Source organism: Salvelinus fontinalis, chromosome 11 (genome assembly GCF_029448725.1).
Source record: "Salvelinus fontinalis isolate EN_2023a chromosome 11, ASM2944872v1, whole genome shotgun sequence".
Lineage (NCBI taxonomy): Eukaryota > Metazoa > Chordata > Actinopteri > Salmoniformes > Salmonidae > Salvelinus > Salvelinus fontinalis.
In genome coordinates, this window is record NC_074675.1 from 20,125,474 (window position 1) to 20,152,440 (window position 26,967).

At 39.8% G+C, this 26,967-nt stretch overlaps 1 long non-coding RNA gene across 1 annotated transcript in view; it reads right to left on the minus strand.

Moving 5' to 3' along the window:
- Window positions 1-477: 477 nt before the first annotated feature.
- Window positions 478-26,967, minus strand: part of LOC129865257 (uncharacterized) — a 47,466-nt gene continuing 20,976 nt past the window's right edge. The window contains exons 3-5 of the long non-coding RNA XR_008761338.1: window positions 9,253-9,378; window positions 4,337-4,383; window positions 478-1,311 (exon numbers count right to left, since the gene is read on the minus strand). This is a non-coding gene — a long non-coding RNA (uncharacterized LOC129865257). The remainder of the gene's footprint in view (window positions 1,312-4,336; window positions 4,384-9,252; window positions 9,379-26,967) is intronic.

The window sequence follows — 26,967 nt, forward strand, 5'->3', positions numbered from 1 at the left end:
CATGTACACCTGCGGCCATGTTTCCTTCTGTCTGTCTGGGACTGTGTGTGCCTGTGCAAGCCGACAGTCGTACATTCTGTAGTAGTGGCATGGGCATCTGTGACTGAGGGCCCATCTGCCTTATACACTGGCTAATGGCTCTCTGTGCTGGCTGTGTGTATATTTTATTTACCATAAAAGCTATAAATACCATGGCATCTGGCTGAGAAGAGAGTGAGGACACAAACCCTGTAGATTTCAAACACCTAACTCAAGTCCCTGCAACTTTCAAACACAATGTTACTAAATGTTGGTCTCGTTAAACATTATTTTAATCGTGACATGTATTCTTCTTTATGTATTGATTGATCCATCCTCCCAGCAGATGTTTCAGTCTTCATGTCCAGAATAAAAAATGGCCACATACAGTATTTCTAGGAACATGCATAACTATATTTTCAATTCTTGACACCCAAAAGGAGTCGGCACACATGTGACTAAGACTACTCACTTTTTATTATGACTTTTAGTACAGTATGCATTATTACAAAATTGAAGGTTGATAAACAATAGGCCTATTTCCAAATTCCAAGACATAAAATACTCTATTTAGCAGATGTTGTGCAGTAGTACCAAGGCAAAGATTTGAGATAGCTTACCTTCTTTACTTTGCGCGCCACTTAAAAACAGCACAGTAGACGGTGAGCTCCATTGTGGCCATGCTTGTAATGTTGTGTTGCTGCCCTTCAGGGAAGGCAGTAGGTTGTACAGTTAACTCCTGATGGGGCAAAATCACAACCCTGAAACCACACAACCTACTACCTCACCCTGTGCGAACACCATGAATCACCGACCGGGCACAGTCCGGTTGACCAGTTAGTTAGAGATGGAGTCCAACCAGAAAATGTGAATTAACCTGAAGTGAAACCTAATTTCCTGTTCAAATATAAAATGATGTAATAATATTGTAATAATATTGTAAGAATGGTAATAATGTAGGCAAAAAAGGTACATTTTCATTGCAGCTTTTGCCGAGGGTTCTTCATGTGGAGAGTCTGTGATGATATTACAGCCACTTCAGGAAAGACAGTATGTTGTATAGTCATCTGACAGCTTGGGAGTGACCCTAAAACTATACAACCTACTACCTCACACCAAAGGACAGTTGGTTTGTCTCTGACGAACAGTCCGAGTGGTCCTTAAAGTGATCCTCATGTGAGAGCTCAGACATGAAAAGGTGACTAGGACGCGCACACACGTGCAATGCGTGCAATGTGTCAACATCATATTTTGCCTCCTGTTCCTACTTGACCCGTCTCAGGTTCACACCATCTGTAAGACCCAAAAGAGGAGAGTGTGTTAACAACAGCTACTTGAGTGGACAGCTAGTCTTTCACCTGCTGCGTTGTTGTCTTGCTACATTATTAACCAGACCCATGATTATAGTTTAGCCAAGCAGACCAGACCAGACCAGGGTCAGATATCTCTGTTCCACACAGCTTAGTTACTCAAGCCTCACATGTTGGCACATTTAATACAGTTAACATTAAATGTTGTTGATTTTTTCATAGGATTACATGTAATTACATACTACAGCTATGAGACTCAAATCAAGAGTTTTGTCTATATTATAAAGGTTTATACAGGTAACAGTGACAAATCAAGGCCATATTAGAGAGTTACTTTAGGAGACTATCAAGTGACTCAAGTAGGGAGGTATTAAATCTGGTGGTGGTTTAGTGCTGGGGGTGTGGAGAGGGTGAGACGAGAGGTGAAAGGTTGTTGTTAACGCTGGGAGTTTTCTCTGTGACATAGGCTGTGGGCAGCACTGTGGTTTACCTCAGAATGGGGGAAAAGGGGGAGTCACAACCACAAAGGTGAGTCACAGGCCTCAGGAGGAGTGAGATTGATGCACAGTCACGACTTACACACACACATTCTCACATCAGCTTGTAGCTATTTTATAGGAGGACAGGGATCACAAATCCCACACAAATCCAGTACTCCCTGTCCATCAGTCTGTGGGATAGGTTTTAAAAAAATATGTAAATGGAATCACTTGAATAAGTGATTGATGTGTTGCTGAAACAATTACAATGTCACGGATCTATGTCTCTTTGTCAAGTAAACCGTGGCCCATTTTACACAGGGGTGGGGTGAAACAGTGTTGCTTGTATTTTAATTATTTGTGTCAATGTATCTTAACAATATGTCTCAATGTACACTGAATGTACAAAACATTAATAACACCTGCTCTTTCCATGACAAGCATGATCCCTTATTGATGTCATTTGTTAAATCCACTTTAATCAGTGTAGATTAAGGGGAGGAGTCAGGTTAAAGAAGGATTTTTCAGCCTTGAGACATAGATTGTGTATATCTGCCATTCAGAGGGTGACTGGGCAAGACAAAATATTTAAGTGCCTTTTGAATGGGGTATGGTAGTAGGTGCCAGGCACACCAGTTTGTGTCAAGAACTGCAGTGCTGCTGAGTTTCACACTCAACAGTTTCCCGTGTGTATCAAGATTAGTCCACCACTCAAAGGACATCGAGCCAACTTGACACAACTGTGGGAAGCATTGGAGTCAACATGGGCCAGCATCCCTGTGGAACACTGACGACACTTTGTAGTGTCCATGTCTGACGAATTGAGGCTGTTCTAAGGGCAAAAGGGGGGATGTGAGTGTAACTCAAATCACTATAGGAAGGTATTCCTAATGTGTTGTAAACTCAGTGTATATGTTATCAATGTAACTGACAACTAGGCTTTGACTGAGAAGAGAAATCACATTGTCACACTCAGCCAGTGTCCTGAAATGCCCTCTTTAGCTGAGACCAATCTAATGTTTGGACACACACAATCCCATGGCAAATGAAGTAAATAGACTGAACCACTGTTTCTAACATTTTTTGGCACAGTTACAGCGTATCCCTCCATAGCAATCCACTGTCAGTCCATTTCTACTCCTCCTATTCCAACCTGGATGGGTGAAACCATATTAACTAATAGGGTTATACTATTATACTAACAGGTTATAATATGTATTTGTATTGGGTTATATTGGTTCGGTTTCCTGGACACATTAAGCACAGTCCTGAACTAAAAAAAGCTTTCAATAGAGATTCTCCATTGAGAATGCTTTTTAGTTCAGGACTAGAGCTGGTCTGTGTGCAGGAAACTGCGCATTATACTAATATGTGGAGGTGCAACTTTAGGTGTCACACTTTCAATACTCTGGCTTGGCCTCTAGCTTTGTGCAACCTCCCGCTAGGCCAGCGAGGCCGAGACGAGGCCGCCACTCCACAGACAGTGGCTTTCATTTTGATTTATATTGATGGAGCGGATTCATTCTCCATTGTAGAGAAGAGGAGCTGAACCATGCATGAACTTCACGACTTGTGAGAGTGTCCTGAGGGTACGGATGCTCTCACAAAACTCACAGCCCAAATATTGTACCATTTCTAATGTCACATCATCAATTTCCATTTACAGACATCTTTCTTCGGGGTGCAGAAGGGCAGGCCATTTTAGTGGAAATGTTTTGAACATGTGACACTAATATTGAATGTCTGGAGTTCAAACCTGGGTCTCCAGCATGCCAATGTTATAGCATGTTAGCCCACTGAGGTAAAGGCTGGGCATTCACTAAGGGAGCTAACACAAGTCTACAGGTCTCAGGCAAGGTTACTCATCACAAAAGCATGATTCTAGAACTAGCCAAGTCAATCTGCTGTATATTACAAAACGGCCAACAGGTGGCGCTTTTACTGGCCTTGTGGGTCTATTGAGTGCTGTCTGCAGTGCACCCACTGACAATAGGGACTTTGTGTAGTTTAGGGTGCCAACCCACTGTGGTGCACTGTCTACTGTTTCTCAGGGAACCAACCGCAGTCCGCCGTCTCTTCATCTTAATCTGACCTTTGAGGTACTGGATTTACTTTCCCTCTTTCACTGATTTCTTTGGCAGATTCAGGGTATGAGCCGCTTCTACTGTACTGTACAGATCACTAACATTACTGTAACCACTGTCTACTAGCCAAGATTTTTTTCTCTCATACTATGAATGTGAGGGTGCATTCAAAACAAACAACTGCACCATAAACATTTGTTTAACTTTGTGTAACTGCAGGCTACGGATAAAACGAGGCGAGATGCTTTTCTTTTCAGGCTAAACCAAGGAGCTACATAGTGCCATTGATTTTACTTAGTGTACAATGAAAATCATACAATGAAAAGCAAACCAAATACCACACCAAATGATAAACTGTACATTAATAAGCTAAACCAAATTATAAACTGTACATTAATAAGCTTAAGAACCAAGAAAATTCTATTTAAATTAAACATAATTTCACCTTTAATCCAGGGTCTGTTCCGTCTTCACACATCAGATCCAATCAACCTGCAAAAATAAAACGACAAATTTAAACGACTTAGTCTTCTAAAAGTCTGAAAGTACAATAACGCTTGTCCTAGCAAACCACAAACACAGAAACAAATGCTTACAGCAATGTAGCAAATAGAACTTGGCACAGAAATTCAACTAAATAAAAGCAACATAGGTCAAACACAGAGAAAACGTATTGCTGTTTGATTTAGTAACAACTGGCATACAGTTTGTATATAGTTTGTCTGCCGAGTGCAAGTTCACTTTATGTTGACTGATACAGCAGCACTCCCAGGCCTATGCTTTCCCCAAACCTCTGCTCAAATATATAATTAGGACTGAATTCCCATATGCTGAAGTGATCAGGCCTCAGAATACTGTACCAAAATGGACTACAGTATATCAAGACAGTTACTGGCCCGAATGGCATCAAATGCAAGTGGCTGCACAAAGTAAACGCTCGCTCTCTCTCGTCTCTCTGTCCAGAAAATAACTTTCTGTATTGAGCATTGCTATTTTGGCCCACATACTGAAGTTCGCAGATCGTATGGGTTATTACTATAAATGTCTATTTAAAACGTGAATAAAAATATGTCTGTTATTCTCTTTCCTCTGGGTGTATCCTGATTTATGTCCTCATTTTCTTATCTATGACCTTCATAACTGAGGTTATTTCTAATCATAAAGAGTCATGTATTATGACTGAAATAACAGGGCAAAACTTTTATTAGATCACTATAGCAGTAAAACACAAAACAAATCTATATAGATGAATAGAAGTCAACATGATGTATTTAAACAAACCAGAAACGCCTGGTATTAATTAAATATAATGAGGTAATATAATTTACCAAACTAACACACTAAAGTTGTTTTTATATTCCACCTGTTCAAACTAGAATGTCTAAATGTTACTAAAATTGTTACGGCTGTGTACGGGAGGCGAAGTCTGGTGCAGGAGAGTGGAGTAGATTTAACAGGCACACTTTTATTCCGGTCAAGAAATAGGCACAAAATGACATCAAAGTGCCCAAAAGAAAACACGGAACATGTACAAAAGTATAGCGCGTGAACATCTCACATAACAATAAACAATTACACCTAAAGACATGGAGGGGGAACAGAGGACTAAATACATGCAGTGTGATTAGATAATGAAAACCAGGTGTGTATGGAAACAAGACAAATCAAATAGAAATATGAAAAATGGAGCGGCGATGGCTAGAAAGCTGGTGACGTGGATCGCCGAACACGGCCCGAACAAGGAGAGGAGCCGACTTCAGTGGAAGTCGTGACAAAAATAACAGTTCATTAGGATAGAGCTGGAATGTGTATGGATGGACACACACACACACACACACACACACACACACACACACACACACACACACACACACACACACACACACACACCTGAAATGTTGTGTAAAGTATGTACAGTTTGTTTATAACAAGTCGATGCTAAACTACAGTTGAAGTCGGAAGTTTACATACACCTTAGCCAAATACATTTAAACTCAGTTTTTCACAATTCCTGACATTTAATCCTAGTAAAAATGACCTGTCTTAGGTCAGATAAGATCACCACTTTATTTTAAGAATGTGAAATGTCAGAATAATAGTAGAGAGAATGACATATTTCAGCTATTATTTCTTTCATCACATCCCCAGTGGGTCAGAAGTTTAGATACACCCAATTAGTATTTGGTAGCATTGCCTTTAAATTGTTTAACTTGGGTCAAACGTTTCAGGTAGCCTTCCACAAGCTTCCCACAATAAGTTGGGTGAATTTTGGCCCATTCCTCCTGACAGAGCTGGTGTAATTGAGTCAGGTTTGTAGGCCTCCCTGCTCACACACGCTTTTTCAATTCAATTCTGCCCACAAACCCCCATAATTAAATAACTGTGAATAATGTAAATATTGATGTAAATAAAATTGACTTAATATTGATGCAGAAATTGACTTACCTATTATTATTGGCTCCTTCTTCACACACACACACACACACACACACACACACACACACACACACACACACACACACACACACACACACACACACACACACACACACACACACACACACACACACACACACACACACACGTTGTACTTCAATAAGCTGTTAGATTTTTCCACAAACCCAAGTGTAGACAGATCTTTTGTTTCAATGCTTCATTTAGATTCCCTCCACAAAACCAGCTTTATTACCATTTATTTGTCCCTCTCCCCCTGTCCCTGTCCCTCTCTACCTCCCTCTGGCTCTCCCTCCCTCAGTCTGTCCCTCTCTCCGTCTCTCTCTCTCTCACACACACTTGCGCACACGTGCGCACAAACACTTACACAACCTCGCAATCACATTTTAAAAAATTGTCTGAATGCAATTTAGCCTGGTCTACATTTCTTTCTGTTCTCTGTTTGTCTCATCAATCAATTTTCACACAAATGCAGTGGTGTCGCACAAATCCAGATGTCTAGCCTTTACCTGATCTGCACAGGTCTAAGGGGTTTTGACTAGATTACGTACAACTACGACCAGAAGTAATTTTTCACAATATGAGTATTAACAAACATATGGGTCGAAAATCATAATATGGTAATTAAGTGTCTCTTCTTACACATTTTTCACATTCTGAGTGTGTGGAGTGTGTTTATATGTTTGAGTGTGATCGCATGTATGTGTATAAGTGTATGTGTAAATAGCGTGTATGTTTGCGTGTACATGAGTAATTTATTTTGCTTTTGAGTGTGTGTGTGTGTGTGTGTGTGTGTGTGTGTGTGTGTGTGTGTGTGTGTGTGTGTGTGTGTGTGTGTGTGTGTGTGTGTGTGTGTGTGTGTGTGTGTGTGTGTGTGTGTGTGAATGCTAAAAAGAGTGGTTTGTTGTGCCCTCCTCTCCTTTACAGAGGCGTGGGAACTCCATTCATCATTAAACCCAGGGTCCATTGTGGAGCACATGGCATCGAGTGTGTTTGGGTGTTTGCTGCCTCTACATGACTGTGTGTGTGTGTGTGTGTGTGTGTGTGTGTGTGTGTGTGTGTGTGTGTGTGTGTGTGTGTGTGTGTGTGTGTGTGTGTGTGTGTGTGTGTGTGTGTGTGTGTGTGTGTGTGTTTACACAAGCAGTCCCTTTGGCATACCCAGGAATGGGCTCAGTATGTCTGAAATGTATCTTATGTTTACATGTGCTTCAATACCACTATAAATACCCACACACACTAACTTTGGAGGGCCGATCCACTGTGTCCTCTTTTACGATATTTCCTTTCTATAACCTGAAACTATACAACCCGCTGATGAAATTAAGTAAGAAACGGTACAGTAGTGCCTAAAATCGTCTTTCTGTATTTAGGTGTTGGATGAGATGTAATGGTGAAGGTACAATGACAATTATAACACCTTCTAGAATGCCAAATTCTAGAACATTCTGGAAACACATTCTGATCCTACGTTTCAGCTCGTTCCTTTCCACTGGGCCTCTAAAAGCCTGAGACAGAGGGGATGTGTGTGCATATCTTCATCACCCTTCTCTAGTCCAACACACTGTCCCTCATCTTACCATAGTTACCACATATGATAAAGTTATTAATATAGTATTCCGAGACAATGTATGATTGCATTTAATGGCATTGAAACAACACTTTACATTACAATAATAAAATAAGAGTTAGTATCTTACCATATGAAGGATAATTTCTATTTGTTAAAGAAAGCTAAATGTTATAGGCCTAAACATAATCTATTTCGACGTTCTCTACGTCTTATAGTGTTCCAGTGTTATGTGGTGAAGATTAGAGTTTTGGACATCTAATGTACGTTGGTTCTCGTGGGTTTTATTGGTGATGACTCAGCTACCTCTAACTCAACTGCTATTGGGTAAATCAAAATACCCTGCTATTGGTGAAGGTCTATCAGAATCTGCATCAAAACTGGACATACCACAACTACTATCAATGGATTTTTGGACCTATTATTTTTTCAAGCCTATACTGATATAGCATAATTTTTTCATCGATTTAATAGGAGAAAACATTGAAAGGGCCATATTTTCTAAGAAATTATATAAACCAAATTGTACATATAGAAATGTAGCTATATTAAATGTGTAACGTGGCAGACCACTTGAGTAATAATATATTGTTTGTCAATTAAATGTATTGAACCGATGGTTCATCAAATAAGACATGAGATATGTTCTGCCTACGTAGTAAAAATAATCATTTGAAAGTTAAATTAAATATTTGTTGGAAAATGGAAATTGAATTGCACAGTATAAAAAGACATTGATAACAATAATTAAACAATTATGTGACTGTTCGATTATCTTCTACATTTACGGATGAAAAACAAAATAAAAACTACTAATATCTGTAAGCGCATGAATTAAGAATTTACACGTTCTGATGGCTTTCTCTTAACTGTAGTGGTTAACTGAAAAGCTACTCTGGGAGAGAGACACAACCCTGCTACCATGCTCTGGCATCTTTCCCAAAACTACATCAACCACATTCAGCTCTGGTCCCTCAAAAACTGTCCCCCTCTTTCGACCCAAACCACTGACCATCGCAAACACAGCCATGAGGGAAGCAGGAACTATACCTACATCGGAAACTACATTGGCGGTTTCTTTTGCGAAGTACAAATTGACAACATTGTTTGGGGAAGTGGTATGTTATTGTTCCTGATGTTTAGCTATACAGTGTATTATCCAGAATTCAATCTCTGCATTGCATGAGTCTGTGATCCTTAAACTAAAACAAACTATATTAAAAGAATGTACACTTCCATGTGTAGTTTAATCACTAAATAACGTATTCAGATAGCTAATCTAAACAGACTAGTTGACACACATTCACGCAATCAAGCACACTTAGAAATGTACCACTTACCTCAAATCGGACATGGGTAGACAGTCGCATCACACACCAACTATGGATGCAAAATCCAGGGTGTTGAAATCCAGACAGGCCTTATTATCCACCAGGGTAGTAGATCCAGAACATAGTGTAGTTATCCTGTAGAGAGGGACAGACAGAGAGCAGCCACAGTCAGCCAGTTAGTTAGATCCAGACTCCCGGTAGGAACCAGAGACGGATGAGAGGGAGCTGCCTCCCCCCAGCTCAGTGAATCATGTCTGGGCTGTCTTCCTGTCTGTCACCCCCTAGTCTGTCTGGGTCTGGGTCTATCACCGGGCTGGGCCCCGCCACAATAAGAGGCCATATTCGTGCCTGGGATGCGCATGGTCATCCCCATCTGGTAGTTAAAAAGTATTTGAATGAGGAATGTTAGCAAACAGACAAACTGCATATCGGATGAATGCTAATGGTAGCAGCTACAGACAGTCAGCCAGTTCCGTCTCTGCTTTGGGATGGTTGGACCGGGATTGTGAATAATTTAACAGCAACCAAAAAGGAGGAACTGGTTCCCTTTTTACCCACCACCCCTCCCTTATAGTCCTAAACTCAAATGCCTTCAAAGACAGTGAAATATAGAAAGAATTCTAAATCTCTGCTCGCTCACTCACTCACACGCTCAGAATCCTGCAAGTTAGTTTTTGCACACGTACACACCCACATGCACGCACACACACAAGCATACAATACACGATCCCTACAAATCACTTCTTGTGTTTCAACATGCAACATATTTCTTTACACACCCACATGCACGTACACACACAAGCATACAATACAAGATCCCTACAAATCACTTATTGTGTTTCAACATGCAACATATTTTTTTTATTTCGTTTGGAGGCCTCTCACTCATTGCGTTTTTGTGTCTTTTGTTTAAAATTGGCACCTGTCCCAAAAAACCCTCCGCCACTGCTGCACCGCCCTTCTACTTTCCTTTCACAGGAAGGAGAGAGGAAGAGAGAGCGAGCGGGACAGCTAGAGAGAGAAAGTTAGAAAGAACGAAAGAGGGATTGGGGGAGAGGGGGGAAATAAATGGTAAGAGGAGTGAAAAAGTCTAGGAGTATTTGTGTGTGTGTGTCTCTTAGCAAGAAAGAAAAGAGGCAGAAAAAGAAACGCGACGTGACGAGATACTAAGCGAGCTATTGCCACCACAGACGCACAGCGGTCGCCGAAAATACAGCCATCTTCATATTCATCATGAAAAAGCACATCCTGATCTTCTAAATAGGGACGACATGTCGAACAGCCAATGCAATATGCCGTGGAGTACGTTAAAAACAGTAGCTACCAAAACAATTATACAAACGCAATGCGCAATAACTCCAAATAATATACAAAATTATGGAATCTGCTGCAGGAAAAAAGTCCACGAACATTTTCAAAAGGGCTACCAAACCGAAAGTCAAACGGCGGAGGCCCAAAAGCTACTTGTGCAGGGTATTTAGTAGCTGGGATTGCTTGCAGCGCTGAGAGGCAGAGGGTTAAACTCCCCAGAGTAGTAAAAGCCCTCCTCCTGGCACAGTCGCTCTGAAGGGGAGGATCTAGCTTTAGAAATAGCAGCAGACGAGAGAGAGAGATGTGATGATGAAATAGGGACGTACCGAAGTAAGTGAGGAAGACGCACTTTTAGCACAGGTACGACACGACGTGTGTGTGTGAGAGAGCAAGAGAGACGATCAATAGTAAAACCAATGATCTCCTGTAGCACACACACACACACATTCGCCAATCATCATTCCAGGGCCCTACACACATCTAGTGTGTGATTAAAACACATTTACACAATGCTACTGTAATCTCAAATCTGTTCCACAACCATGCAGCTACAGTTCTGACAAAAGGCACGTTTGGAAGCGTTTTCTGAGACAGACAAATCCATTCTTATTAAAAAAAAGGGGAGGTTTGAGGCTGATCACAATGATTTTTTTTTATTAACACCTTTACAGGCAACTTAGACTGTCACTGAAGCAGTGTTGAGATGGACAGTGATTTTCGACTCCCTATGCACCCCACCTTGAGAACATTTTTGAGTTAAAAAAGCGCTCGACCCCTCCAACTATTTAGGCAGGGAGTCGAAACCCAGATAAGCCTCTGGGGTGAGACTGCTTCGCCGAGGCTGCAGGCTGGAGAAGCAGTAAAGCATTGGCTGTGATTTTATACACACACACAAAGCTTAGTGCACCGTGAGATCCTCCTCACGTTCACAGTGACAAAGGAGATGGCTGCACTAGTAAATATGATCTACAGTACCTAGGAGGGTAAGGGGGGAGAGGTATCTTCGATTTAGGGGGGCATCATACACACATACACACACATCTCATCTCACTGAACCATAAATATCTATCATACAAACCATCTCTCAATCCCTTTGTAAAGAGATAGTCCTTGTTGTTGCACACAAATATGTGGCCTATCATTCATGTCACAGATCATCTAAATATGTAACATTATTGCCAGTTTCCCCAAACCCTGCTAAACTCTACTAGGACACACACACACACTACTACACCCCCACGTAACTTTTTCCCAGCTACTTTCTCTGGCCTGGCTGCCTGCGACCACAGCAAGGGTCTTTGGAAGTTTGTGACAGATAGGCTATTTTAGAACAACTTCCTGTCTCTTTAGGCTACCGTCCCCCTTCCGCTCCCTCAAAACCAAGAGCTCCCAGAAGCTCTCTCTTCTCCCTGAAGTAGCAGGAGCACAAATGAGAGAGAAAAAGTGGAGCGCTAAGCAGTTTAATTTCTCTCCTTTTTGGTACATTAGCTGCATGAGACTAAGGACTGCATGCATTAAAATGGTGGGTGTGTGGGTACGTACGTACGTGTGCGAATGCCATGGAGGTAGGACGGAGACAGAACACACTCCAGCCCAGCACTAAAATCTGGGCTACTCTCAGCATTAACTCTGCCCATTCTGCAATGTCCTCTCTGTAATGACCCAGTATATAATAAAATATTAATACTGCCATTTTCAGAAACACGAGTGTAATCCAGTTTACATAGGAGTTGTTGAGAAACATTAAAGGTGATGTTGGTACAGTTGAAAATGCTAAATTAAACTATATTTCTCTCATATTTTCTTATCAAAAAAGCTGATGGTGCATCTACAGTATAAACACGAGGTTACACAAGGTAGTATGTCACATCTCGCCACCTCTTTTAGCCAATAGTTACTCCTCATAACTAAAAAATGCATTACACAAAATATAAAGTACATAGATCAAATACTAAGATAAGCAAAAGTATACTCTTTGTCACTTATTCGTTTAGTTCCATTCGGACTATAAGGCCCATTTCACTACTGTAGTCTGAAGAGAGACCTCTGTTGTTTACAATTTTACATGTAGCAGGAATTCAAAAAACTTGGCAGGGCTGTTGTGGAAAGTTCATTCGAGGATACAGTTCAGTTTTGGGTAGGCTGCCAAGTCCTGACACTGTGAGCCTCTCTAAGGCCTCACCCCTCTCAGAGAGCTCTGAGCTGCCTGCGTAAGTCTGACATTGATCAAACTCCAATATTAACAACCTCTTTATGACACCTTCTTTAGGAGTTGTACAACTGTCAGCTGTAGCACGGAACTTTATTGATGCACTTCATCTAGCTGTAGATTTCTAAATCAAAGCTGTATTGTGTGGTTCATCATGCACATACTTTTAAAGCAATTTAGTAAAACAATGAATATTAGTTGTGTGGTTCATCATGCACATACTTTCAAAGCAATTTAGTATAACAATGATATTTGTTGTTTTTAAACAGTGCATGCTTTTTTTTGTTAAATTTTGACCAGACTGTACACTAGCCTGAGATGAGACAGTAATGTAATTCAGCATTCTGATGGAGTTACATGTTATCGGATGAGCTTTACTATCTGCCAAAGCATGCCAAAATAAAGTTCCATGTTAATAAAAAAAAATGCAAATCAAGAAAGGCTATATTATCCTTTTCCACACATCTACAAATGTATATTGTTGCCCAACTATCCAGAGAGTATGACTTGGCAACTCGTAAGGGAAAATATTTAATCACAAAACAAAATGGCTGCTTCTTCAATCACCACCTCAATCGCCACAGACACTCATAAGAGAACATAAAAATGATTTAAAAAATGATGACTTAATGCAAAATAGACTGTTGGGAATTTTTACTTAGTAATACATATCTGATATATCAATCAAAAACTTTCAGTGACAAATACAGCAGTTTCGTGTACCATATCTAAAGTTCACAAAAAATAACTATGACATTGAAACACACAAATAAAGAAACATTTTAATTCAAAGATTATGGCATTATGGTGATTGGGGACTGACTTTACCAGAACAAAAATATCTGGCTTACCTTATCCTACTGTACTTGACAGCTAGAATGTCCATATTATTTTTCAAAGAGCAAAACGGAGCTGTCCCAGAGGTAATTTAGTCTTTTTTTATCAGATGTAGTGTCTGGTTAACAATGAAATAAATACCCTGAAGCAGCGTAATTACAAACAGTTGGAGAATGGGAGAGTTATGCTGCAGGGTACAGTATGGAAGTTACCCAATACCTATAATAATAATAACAGTGTAAATAAACAGTACACTGCTTTGTGTCACATAATAATATATATCAAATTCATTTGTACGGTAAAGAAGACCATACCCTTTATTGTATACTTTTTCATGACAAATGTCATGTATTCATCTCATTGACACTGCACGCTGAAGAAGACTGAGGCTGAATCGCCAACCCAATCTCCAAATAAAATGCCAACCTGTGGCGTAACTGCAGTAACAGAATTACGCCATGGCTTGATGTTTTAATTACACCATGTGGTGCCGTATCTTAACTGTCACTCAAACTCCGCAAAAGTTAAACTAAATATGTTTAATTCTGAATGGTTGTGGTTAGGGTTAAGGTTGGGGATAAGGTTAAACTTAAGCTTAGGCATTCATTCCAAACACACAACCCTCGGAGCCAGTGGCTATGGTTTAAACGTCCATCCACAGCGCCCTAGCAAGCCGCAAGTCTACTAGACGTTAATAGGCACTCACGTTGCCCCTAGTGGATGGTATAGCTTTCACATTTCGCCAGGTCCAAATGCAATCAGGTACCTGCAGAATCAGCACCTTCTGGCGTATTCCATAAGAGAATGGGCTGTGAATCGCATATATGCAGTGCATTTAATGAATAAAGAAATTATTGAAGAGTATTTCTTAGAGTGTTGTCCCTTTTTTTACCTCATACAATGTAGAGAGACTTTCTCTCTGCTACCCAGACAGAAGTACCGACCGCCAACCACCACCTCTACTTGGTGGTCTATGGTGGGGCCTCTCAAGCGCACGTGTCCAGACAACTTCTCGATTACACCCCTGACCCCTGGGGTCATCCTCTGTTGCTACGGGAACAAAGGGCATGACCCTTGAGGTCAGAAGTGTTAAGCCGGGAGCCGGCCGGGCCCCATTGACAAGGTAGCATGGTGTTAGCTCAGAGAAGGTAAAGATCACTAACACAGGGGCCTAATAGGGATTAAGGGGCGGTAAGGGGCCCGTCTCCTCAGGGATGTCACTCAGGGGACTAGTAACATCAGTTTCTGTTAACCTCCCGACCTCCGGCCACCATTTAGGAGCTAGAGCGGGGCTTTGCCAGTGCGACTGCTGATCCTATATGGTTGATATTATCAACTGTTTGCAAATTCAAGATTTGTAAAACATGAATTTAACAATTGCATTGTTTTGTGTATTGACATGTTTCCCTAATCAATTGAATTGTATTTTTAAAGAAAACCTCTGAAGTTACAAAACAGATTGACAGTTTACATTATTAGATGCCAAAATGTTATTCCTCAGAGAAGAGAAAGCCATCGGAAAATACAGCCTCGATATTGGCAGGTATACAACTAATTAAACAGTATTCTTAAGGAAAATGTTATGCTATAAATGAAATACATTAGATTAAACAGAATTAAAAAACAAAATGTTATGATTATGAAGTGTTCAGGCATTGATATAAAGAGCCTCAATATCAACAGGTACAACATTGAACTGAAAACTCAAAATGGAGGACAGAGACAACATGGATACTAGTGAAGTTGCAATACACTGCAGATTGCTGATTCAACTAAACAAATTCAGATAAGAGATCTAAAAAAGTATATCCTGATATATTTTTTTTATAAATGTACCAAAGATATGGTATCGAAGTTAAGTCATTTCTGACCACCAGTTTTCTACAGTTTCTTCATGTTTGAGTAGGGATAAGGTTTAACTCTGTCCATTCCGATGGAAAAGGCAAATAGTTATAACTAACACATTAATTATATTATTTGCAATCAATTTAAACATTTGGCTGGAGATGAATGGACATATTTTATATCAATATATGAAAGAAAATAAACTAGAATATGACCATGTTAATATATATATATATATATATATATATATATTTGTTGCCTTTAGTATTGCTTTTTCAAGTGGCCAAGGATGAATGAAGACATGTATTAATTTAAAGGTCAAATTATACATTTTATTATGTCTCAAGACTGATAAGCAGGAAGGATTATATATGAATCATATTTATATTTATATTCATTTGCCAAAAGCATTTATCAATAATGAATTTGTGTACTTAAAAATATCCAAAATGCTGTAGTATTTACTCAAATTTAGGTTGATACAACCTAAGATGTTTTGGTTTAATTTAGATAGCAAAATCAAAGATCAGAAAAATCTGCATGATATGTGAATGGTAAAAGTTTTTCATTAACACAAGGTCGGATATTTGTTGTACCAGAAGTGAAGTGTTAACTTTTAATTAACTAATGTTGCTTCTCCTATATGGGAAAACAATGTCTTACATTTGTTGGTTTTGGAAAAACGAAATTCTAAGTCTGATCATGATATTAAAAATGTACAAATATGTTGGAGGCAAATATTACCTGTAATGGCTTATTTTCGACACTAGCTTACGTAAACTACCATTTAGGAACAAAAATGTATACCATATTATACATCTTTATTATTTTAATGTATTTAATTATTCAGGGTTAGACATGTATTTTATAACACATACATGTGATATAAACACTGGATATAAAGAAGTTGGAAGTAGTTGGAGACAAAAAAAAATGCATTAGTGTGTAAATGGGTTTTAATAAAATGTATAATTCATAAAAATTGTTATCACTATTTAAAGTGAAGAAGAATAAACAGCATAAATAAAAAAGTATATTTGACCTTTTTTTACAAAATTAACTAAAATGAAAAATGATATAGCCTTTTACATAGAGTTATTAATTACATTATTTTCAATTATTTAGTTTCAAAATCTTCTAAACTGCTGTTTATTTTTTTTATGTCACTTTCAAAAACATGTAGGAGTCAACTTCTGCTCTTCTTTTTTTTACTGAACATTTCTATAGTAAATTGAAAATCTGTGAAATCTGACTAAAATAGTTTTGCTGGTGCCGGAATACCATATACGTGTTTTCTATAATACTTTTAACTATTTTATCACTTTTAAGCAACACAATTCTAATATCAAATAGTTGTATTATGTTTTGTTCATTACAAATTCAAATAAATAATGTTGTGTGTCTATTGTTAAATTTTTTTGCACTTTGAAGATCAAACAATGAATGTTTGTGAAAAAAAGAAATGGTGAATGACTTAAAGGAGATTTTAGCAATAAGAAATAAATTATCTTGAAAGAAAACAATAGCTTGAGACTAAAACCACATACTAAAAAAGGTAAGTACAAAACGTGAAAGGTATAACTTCTTTGTAATTCAGTCTTTTCTCTTTGATAATCAAACAACTCACCTTCAAAAACAGAAGTTTAACTTCTGTGAGAGCTCACTTGGCTGCTAAACAGAGCAAATGTTAGCAAGGTAGAGGCTGGGACAGAACTGAACTTCTCTGAGCTGGAAATACAGGAAATGTCCAGGACAGGACCGCAACACTTTAACCAGACAGACTGATCCAAACAACATTATTATTGGCCTCCTCGCAGATCTTTCTTAGAACTCTTCTAATTAAAATAAGATGGGAAATAATTGGCCTATACTTTGAATTTAACCATGCGACTACAATATTTCATTATTTTCCAGTTAGTGTTTAATTAGCACAAAACACTTACACTTGTATTCGTTTTAAATTAGGAAAGCAAATTGTCTTGGACATAAATAAAAACCTTACCCATCACACAAAGATGTGCAGCTCTAATCCTTAGTAACGCTTCATGGAACACCTAAGATTAAACTGCTCATTATCATGACTCCATATTTCATGTTGATACAAGCATAATATTGTAAGATTGAAAAAATTACAAGATAGGTTTGAATATAAATATATATATTTTATCTGAACTACCTCTGAATTACTTGTGTCAAGGTAAAACATTTGAGAGATTCATGATTGTAATATATTCATAGTATGTGGAATGTGTGATTAACCGAAAGTGATAACTAATACATTGTTAATCATAGCAGAAACAGTTACGAACTCCACACATGGGAATTATTTTAACCCACTAATATCAAATGTAACTAATTTGAACTAATCAGTCTTGTACAATCTGACAACATACCCCCACAACCCCATATCTTTGTTACCTGTAATTCTTACTGGGTTTATATCTTCTCTCGGTCAACCTCGAGTCTCATAAAAAGCCCCAGAAAAACAGCAATGATTTCTTCCTCTTTTAGTACATTGTGTGCAAGCCAGGCAGGCGGGTCTAGGGGAGCGTGGATCTAGGGGAGAAGTTCTCTCGGTTGTCCTTCTTAAAGACTCATGCCGTCCGTTGGTTCTGGCACGTGCCACATCACGGCTATTCCTGCACGGACAGGCCTGTGAGGAGGACTCGGCCCAGTCGAGCCCTCCACACCTCTACACTCACTACCTGTACTCCACACCAGAACTACCCAGGGGGGGTCAGAGAGAGACACGGGCCCTTATTGACAAATAAAAAAAAAATATATATTTCTTTCCCTTCCTTCCTTCATCTGTTCCTTGAAGTGATAACTGATCTAACATCATGACTGAATAGGTGATGACTGGATTGGTGAAAGCTAGTAACTGTATCCTAACTTGAATTTATCCCACTTACCCCAACTTGTGTTAGGTCATTGATTACCTCAAGGAAGGAAGGAAGGAAGCATTTTTCAATGAGGCCAATAGATTTAAACTCGACCCACACCCACGTTCTGGGTTAGCCAAATCCGAAGCGTAGGGCTCTAATTCATATCATAGAATGGAAACTTTTCTCTCCTTTGACTATATCATAGAATATACTGTGTGTACACACTATGTAAATGTGGTTGTTAAAATGGGGTTGAAGAGGCAGCTAAGTATTCTTCCACGGTATAGATTATAAATAAATGGGATTGTGGTAAACCATATTTGAGAGAGCAATATGTTGTAACAAAATCATATATTTTGTTACAACATATTGTCACTTTCTATATAATTGGTTGATGATATGTGTTTAACAAGAAAAAGACAACTAAACACAATGAATGTGTTGCTCATAATAGCATCAGTATTTCTTATCATGACTTACCTAGCTGGTCAAGAGCATATACTAAAATTTAAGAAATTAAACAGTGCAAATAGGTCAAAGTGTCTGTAGACACCAAGTCTTTCTGTAGTATATTAGTTATTTGTCTTTAATTGGATTTTAGTGAGGAATCACCCTATGGAAATCAAGCATCTCATTTCTGCCTATAAGATATTCTAATTCTTATATTTTTACTGTAGCTTGAGGCAAATTAACACTGTAATTAGAATGACTAAAACATTAAAACATGGGATTAACTGATTTTATTACTATTCCACTTGGTCCTCTCTATCTATTCTACAGTATATGTGTAATGTATACATACAATGCACATGCATTTACGTACATATGCATTTAAAATATATTTTAATATTTAAATGTATTTGTTTAATTTCTTCTGATTAAACATAATTAATACTAATGCAATTTAACCCCAAATTAAACAATCAAGAGCCTACCTTTAATAGTTTTTTGTTTTGTTGTTAATTTGCTAATATGTTCAAATGTACATTTTTCTTATTGAAGTGGTGCATAATGATATAACATGTTTTGTTGTTGTTGAGAAAAAGCTATATTGTTGGAGTCATGATTCCGATTGTAGCTCAGAATGTTTTTACATAGTCTTAAAAATATATAAAATGTCTTGCTTTTTGCTTTTAAATAGTATGCTAACGAACTTTCTACATAAATTATTTGTTTTGATGATGTAACTGTAGTCTATACCCAGTAGCGGTGCGTTGGAAAAATCTCCCGGAAAGCCAATCCAGAAAAAAATGCCATATTACAACCTATGTGTTGTGATAATTGCATTGTTTGCTCTATAACCTGTTAGTGCCTTGACACAGTGATATATAGGCCTAAGACTGAGACAATAAGAGGACACATTGGCCAAATAAATTCAACAACATATTTGTTTCATTTCGAAACCGGAGAGCAACATCTCTCCTGTGAAGTCCACAAAACATATTGCATGTAACAAACAGTTACATGACCTACAGCATGATCAAGCAAAGTAATGTTGCCAACATTTTCGGACTACTAAACAACTATTAATGTAGAACCACGGAGAGACACCGCAAGTCGCAAAGAAAACAGGAGCTGGATCCACTATTCCAGCACCATTTCAACTTTATAATTTCAACATCATCTAATCACCTATGCTTAGTCTAGTACAGTGACAACTAATCGATACCAAAAACTATTTAGTCCAATCAACATAAGCTAAATATGATGTGGCTGTCCGTGGGACTGATTTATGTGTGTGTTCGTGTGTGCATATAAGTAGAAAAAACATGTTGACTCACCCTACTTGTAGAGAAATGCCAATGCCATCCTACTCTTTCATGCCTAAATGGTCTATGACTATGTAACAGTACACACACTATTAGTTTTTGCTGTCCTATACTACCTGGCTAAAATACTTGCTCGCTAGCCTAACTTCCTTTCATGGTCAACGATATGCCAGCCCAGCTAGTTAACCTTAGCATAACATTGGTTAATATTAGCATACTATTTCCATACTATTAAGTAAAACAACAAGTTCAAATCCCTATTTCTATAAAGGTTAAATAAATAAAAAATAATAAAGTTTAGCTGATTGGCTATTATTTTATACTTTTTTTATCAAGGGAGGCCAAATGCTCGCTGGCTTCCTTTGCATTCAATGCTATGGGTGGCAACAATGTCATACTCTTTCTGACCAGACAGCATCAGATAGATCTCTGCATGCAGAATTCTGCAAAAATATCCTCCGTGTACAACATAGAACACCAAATAATGCATGCAGAGCAGAATTAGGCCGATACCCGCTAATTATCAAAATCCAGAAAAGAGCCGTTAAATTCTACAACCATCTAAAAGGAAGCGATTCCAAAACCTTCCATAACAAAGCCATCACCTACAGAGAGATGATCCTGGAGAAGAGTCCCCTAAGCAAGCTGGTCCTGGGGCTCTGTTTACAAACACAAACACACCCCACAGAGCCGCATGACAGCAACACAATTAAACCCAACCAAATCATGAGAAAACAAAAAGAGAATTACTTCACACATTGGAAAGAATGAACAAAAACAACAATGCAAACTAGAATGCTATTTGGCCCTAAACAGAGAGTACACAGTGGCAAAATACCTGACCACTGTGACTGACCCAAACTTAAGGAAAGCTTTGACTATGTACAGACTCAGTGAGCATAGCCTTGCTATTGAGAAAGGCCGCCGTAGGCAGACATGGCTCTCAAGAGAAGACAGGCTATGTGCACACCGCCCACCAAATGAGGTGGAAACTGAGCTGCACTTCCGAACCTCCTGCCCAATGTATGACCATATTAGAGACATATATTTTCCTCAGATTACACAGATCTACAAAGAATTCGAAAACAAACCTGATTATGATAAACCCCCATATCTACTGGGTGAAAAACCACAGTGTGCCATCACCACAGCAAGATTTGTGACCTGTTGCCACAAGAAAAGGTAAACCAGTGAAGAACAAACACCATTGTAAATACAACCCATATTTATGCTTATTTATTTTCCCTTTTGTACATTAACCATTTGTACATCGTTACAACACTATATATATACATAATGACATTTGTCATGTCTTTATTATTTTGAAACTTCTGTATGTGTAATGTTTACTGTTAATTTTTATTGTTTATTTCACATTGTATATTATCTACCTCACTTGCTTTGGCAATGTTAACATATGTTTCCCATGCCAATAAAGCCCCTTAATTTGAAATTGAATAGATCCGCTACACATACTGAGACAGAGGGAAACTGTTTCGTTCACTTGGATGCTTTCTCCGGTGAGGCATACAGTCTCTTCCGAATTGAAGAAAATGTATGAAACACAGAGAGACGAAAGATTCATTATTTTGTATGTTTTTTTTATTTTTTTCCTGGGTATTTTTTTGTTGAGAAACCTGACGTCCCTTGTCACCCATGAATACACACCACAGTCTACACAGTCTTTTCAAAGAGGTGGGGCGGCTCAAAGGGGTTAAGATGCTAACAGTCATGTGTACGTCCCCAGCAACAAAAGGTCCCCTATGTTGGGTGCATACAGATAAAGGAGCCTCCTTTGTGTGCTGTGTTTCACATAACGCAGGTCCGGCATGGGATGCATGCCAGGTCTGGGTCTGCCTGTCGACCCCTCTGACTGGAGAAACAGAGATTCACACACACATACAGAGGACAGGACAGACATATACTTCCTTACTGTGGCCACTCGTACAACACATAAGTAATGCTTTCACGGATATGGATTAAGCTATCTATTCCTAGTTCAAAATGTAATAACTCTAACCCTAATTCATACTAGTAAAATATCCTCATAAGGGTTGTATATTCGAAAAGAAAATATATCCATGACGTCGATAAAACGTCTATTTCACAGATAGTGCTTCCAAAACCAACGATAGACTAGGTATTGACAAGAAATAAAAGGTACTCACTACATATTTTGCTGGGATATTGCTATAAAATACTAAGTCTAAATGTTAGTGGTGATATTTGAGCTAATCATTTTGCAATAAGTTCCTCCTAGTCTTTAATAAGCATAATAACATTCTTTATGTTTGTAGCAAATCCATTTTGGAGAAATTAGTAACCTCAAATTGCCCAGCGTTGTTCGCTGTTATTCTATAAATTGTAATAAAACAATAATCGCAGGTTCAGGAAATGAGTTTTACAGCATCAATAGGTGCTGGGGGAGGGGGGGGGGGGTAGGTAAACGTATTAAGATGCTTATCTACACAACACATACATACATGTCCATGCACAGAGCCAATTCCTTTGCTCCTATGCTTATTATGTATGTCAATTAAACTTTTGTAAATACTGCTTCAGGATTACCATGGGCCCCCTTCCCACTACCGTATCGCAAATGGCACTAAATATGTTCATTTTCTCACACACCCAAAAAGAATATACACACAAAATAAGAGCAGAAGAGCCATGCCTGACCACCAAGCCACAGAGGGTAAAAAAAGTATATAAAGAGTCCCAACGAATTCCTTGGCATGTTAGTTTTCTTCCAGGCAGTCCCTATTGACCTGTAAACCTTTGTGACTGGAACAAATGCAAATGGCGCTGACTTGCTCACACAGAAACACGAAAGGCCTATTCAAATGAGGGCATACCAACAATGCAGCAGCAGCGCTGGTGCCCGGCCTGCAGTGCAGCCACAGACTGGGGACTCAAAGGCCCAGGAAGTATCCCAAATGGCACCCTATTGCCTATAATTATGAACTATTTTTGTCCATGGCCCATTGAGTTCTGGTCAATAGTAGTGCACTATATAGGGAATAGGGTGCTATTTGGGATACACACCTAGCCTCCCAGGAGCTGGTTCACAGTCACATGGTTCACTCCTCCAGCTAAAGCTCCAGCCGTCTGGCACATAGAAGATGGACCATCCACTTTCATTAATTCTCCTCCATGACTTCATATAAACACACCCATCTGACCAGCTAACTCTGGCTGTGGAACTCTCTCTTAATAAGCAAACTGATAGTTAAAATTTGATATAATTCTTGTAAACATAATTCATTACTTCCACTGTTTTCGACTTCAAATAAATGTTCAGTATAACTGTAATAAACTTACAAACTGCTAGTTGAAAAAACTTGCAATAATCTGAAAACTGAAAATGTATTTACTACACAAACATGATGAAAATGTGTATAAATTACAATATAATGTTAATACAATAGATGTTCATTTCCAACACATTTGTGATGATGTGTACATTTCTAGCAGTAGGGATTTAATGGTGGACAGGGATCTGAAGTGATGAGTCAGCAACATCTGTAGAACACCTGCAACAAACAGCCACATGACCCTGAAAGAACCATCCAGGGGGGAGGAGGAGAGAAGGAGAAGGAGAGAAAGAAAAGGAAGGGGGGAGTGAGAGAGGGGAGAAAGGAGAAAAAGGATGTTGAGTCGATAAATCAAATCAAATTGTATTTGTCACATGCTTACTTACAAGCCCTTAACCAACAATGCTTCAAGAAGTTTTAAGAAAAAAAAGTGCCACTACAGAGTCAATGTGCGGGAGCACCGATTAGACGAGGTAATTGAGGTAATATGTCCATGTAGGTAGAGTTAAAGTGACTATGCATAGATAATGAACAGAGAGTAGCAGCAGCGTAAAGGAGGGGCATGGGTAGCCCCTCGATTAGCTGTTCAGGAGTCTATGGCTTGGGGGTAGAAGCTGTTAAGAAGCCTTTTGGACCTAGACTTGGCACTCCAATACCGCTTGCCGTGCATTAGCGGAGAGAACAGTCTATGACTATGGTGGCTGTGTCAGGCCTTCCTCTGACACCACCTGGTATAGAGGTCCTGGATGGCAGGAAGCTTGGCCCCAGTGATGTACTGGGCCATACGCACAACCCTCTGTAGTACCTTGCGGTCGGAGGCTGAGCAGTTGCCATACCAGGCAGTGATGCAACCAGTCAGGATGCTCTCGATGGTGCAGATGTAGAACCTTTTGAGGATCTGAGGACACATGCCAAATCTTTTCAGTCTCCTAAGGGGCAATAGGCTTTGTCGTGTCCTCTTCACGACTGTCTTAGTGTGTTTGGACCAGGATAGTTTGTTGGTGATGTGGACACCAAGGAACTTGAAGCTCTCAACCTGCTCCACTACAGCCCCATCGATGAGAATGGGGGCATGCTCTGTCCTCCTTTTCCTGTAGTCCACAATCATCTCCTTTGTCTTGATCACGTTGAGGGAGAGGTTGATGCACCAGAAGGCCAGGTCTCTGACCTCCTCCCTATAGGCTATCTCATCGTTGCTGGTGATCAGGCCTACCACTGTTTTTTCAATGGCAAACTTGATGATGGTGTTGGAGTCGTGCGTGGCCATACAGTCATGAGTGAACAGGGCGTACGGGTGGGGACTGAGCACTCACCCCTGAGGGGCACCCGTGTTGAGGATCAGTGTGGGGGATTTCTTGTTACCTACCCTTACCACTTGGGGGTGGAGGCCCGTCAGGAAGTCCAGAATCCAGTTGCAGGGGGAGGTGTTTAGTCCCAGGGTCCTTAGCTTAGTGATGAGCTTTGAGAGCACTATGGTGTTGAACGCTGAACTGTAGTCAATGAATAGCGTTCTCACAAAGGTGTTTTTGTCCAGGTGGGAAGTGCGGGCAGTGTTGAGTGCAATAGAGGTGCATTATCTGTGGATCTGTTGGGACAGTATGCAACTTGGAGTGGGTGTAGGATTTCTGGGATAATGGTGTTGATGTGAGCCATGACCAGCCTTTCAAACACTTCATGGCTACAGATGTGAGTGCTACGGGTTGGTAGTCATTTAGGCAGGTTACCTTAGTGTTCTTGGGCACAGGGACTATGGAGGTCTGCTTGAAACATGTTGGTATTACAGACTCAGTCAGTGACAGGTTGAAAATGTTAGTCTAGACACTTGCCCGTTGGTCAGCGCACATCCTGTACACATCCAGTACACATCCTGGTAATACGTCTGGCCCTGCGGCCTTGTGAATGTTGACCTGTTTGAAGGTCTTACATTGGCTACGGAGAGTGTGATCACACGGTCGTCCGGAGCAGCTGATGCTCTCATGCATGTTTCAGTGCTACTTGCCTCGAAGCGAGCATAGAAGTCATTTAGCTCGTCTGGTAGGCTCGTGTAACTGGGCAGCTCGTGGCTGTGCTTCCCTTTGTAGTCTTTAATAGTTTGCAAGCCATGCCCACACCCGATGAGCATCGGAGTCAGTGTAGTACGATTTAATCTTAGTCCTGTATTGACGCTTCGCTTGTTTGATGGTTTGTCAGAGGGCATAGCAGGATTTCTTATAAGCTTCCGGGTTAGAGTCCCGCTCCTTGAAAGCGCCAGCTTTACCCTTTAGCTCAGTGCGGATGTTGCCTGTAATGCCGACAGAGATGGTCGCCTCGCTTCGAGTCCTTAGGAAACTATGCAGTATTTAGTTTTTTTAGGTATTATTTATTACATTGTTAGCCCAGAAAATCTTAAGTGTTATTACTTACAGCTGGGAAGAACTATTGGACATAAGAGCTACGTCAACTTACCAACATTACGACCAGGAATATGACTTTCCCGAAGCGGATGCTTTGTTTGGACTACCACCCAGGACATTGGATCTAATCCCAGAGGCCAACCCAAAACAACATCGCCGCAGAAGAGGTAGACAGAGCGGCCTCCTGGTCAGGCTTCGAAGGCGTGCACACTGCTTCCGAGTATACCACTCGCCAATGTCCAGTCTCTAGACAAGGTGGACGAAATTAGGGCAAGGGTTGCCTTCCAGAAAGACATCAGAGATTGTAACATTCTCTGTTTCACGGAAACATGGCTCTCTCGGGATATGTTGTCGGAGTCATTACATCTACCAGGTTTCTTCTTGCAGCATGCCAACAGAAATAAACATCTCTCTGGGAAGAAGGGCGGGGGTGTATGCTTCATGATTAATGACTCATGGTGTAATCATAACAACATACAGGAACTCAAATCCTTCTGTTCACCTGACCTAGAATTCCTTACAATCAAATGCCGCCATATTATTTCCCAAGACAATTCTCGTCAGTTATCGTCACAGCTGTGAACATACCCCCTCAAGCAGATACCACAACGGACCTCAAAGAACTTCACTGTACTCTATGTAAACTGGAAACCAAATATGCTATGGCTGCATTTATTGTAGCTGGGGATTTAACATAGCAAATTTGAGAACAAGCCTACCTAAATTCTACCAGCATATTGATTGCAGCACTCGCGCAGGCAATACACTGGACCATTGCTACTCTAACTTCCGCGATGCATACAAGGCCCTCCCTCGCCCTCCCTTCGGCAAATCCGACCACGACTCTATCTTGCTCCTACCATCCTATAGGCAGAAACTCAAACAGGATGTACCCGTAACTAGAACCATTCAATGCTGGTCTGACTAATCAGAATCCACGCTTCAAGAATGTTTTGATCATGCGGACTGTGAAATGTTCCGGGCAGCCTCAGAGAATAACATCAATCTATACGCTGACTCGGGGAGTGAGTTTATAAGGAAGTGCATTGGAGATGTTGTACCCACTTTGGCTATTAAAACCTACCCTAACCAAAAACCATGGATGGATGGCAGCATTCGCTCAAAACTGAAAGTGTGAACCACAACATTTAACCATGGAAA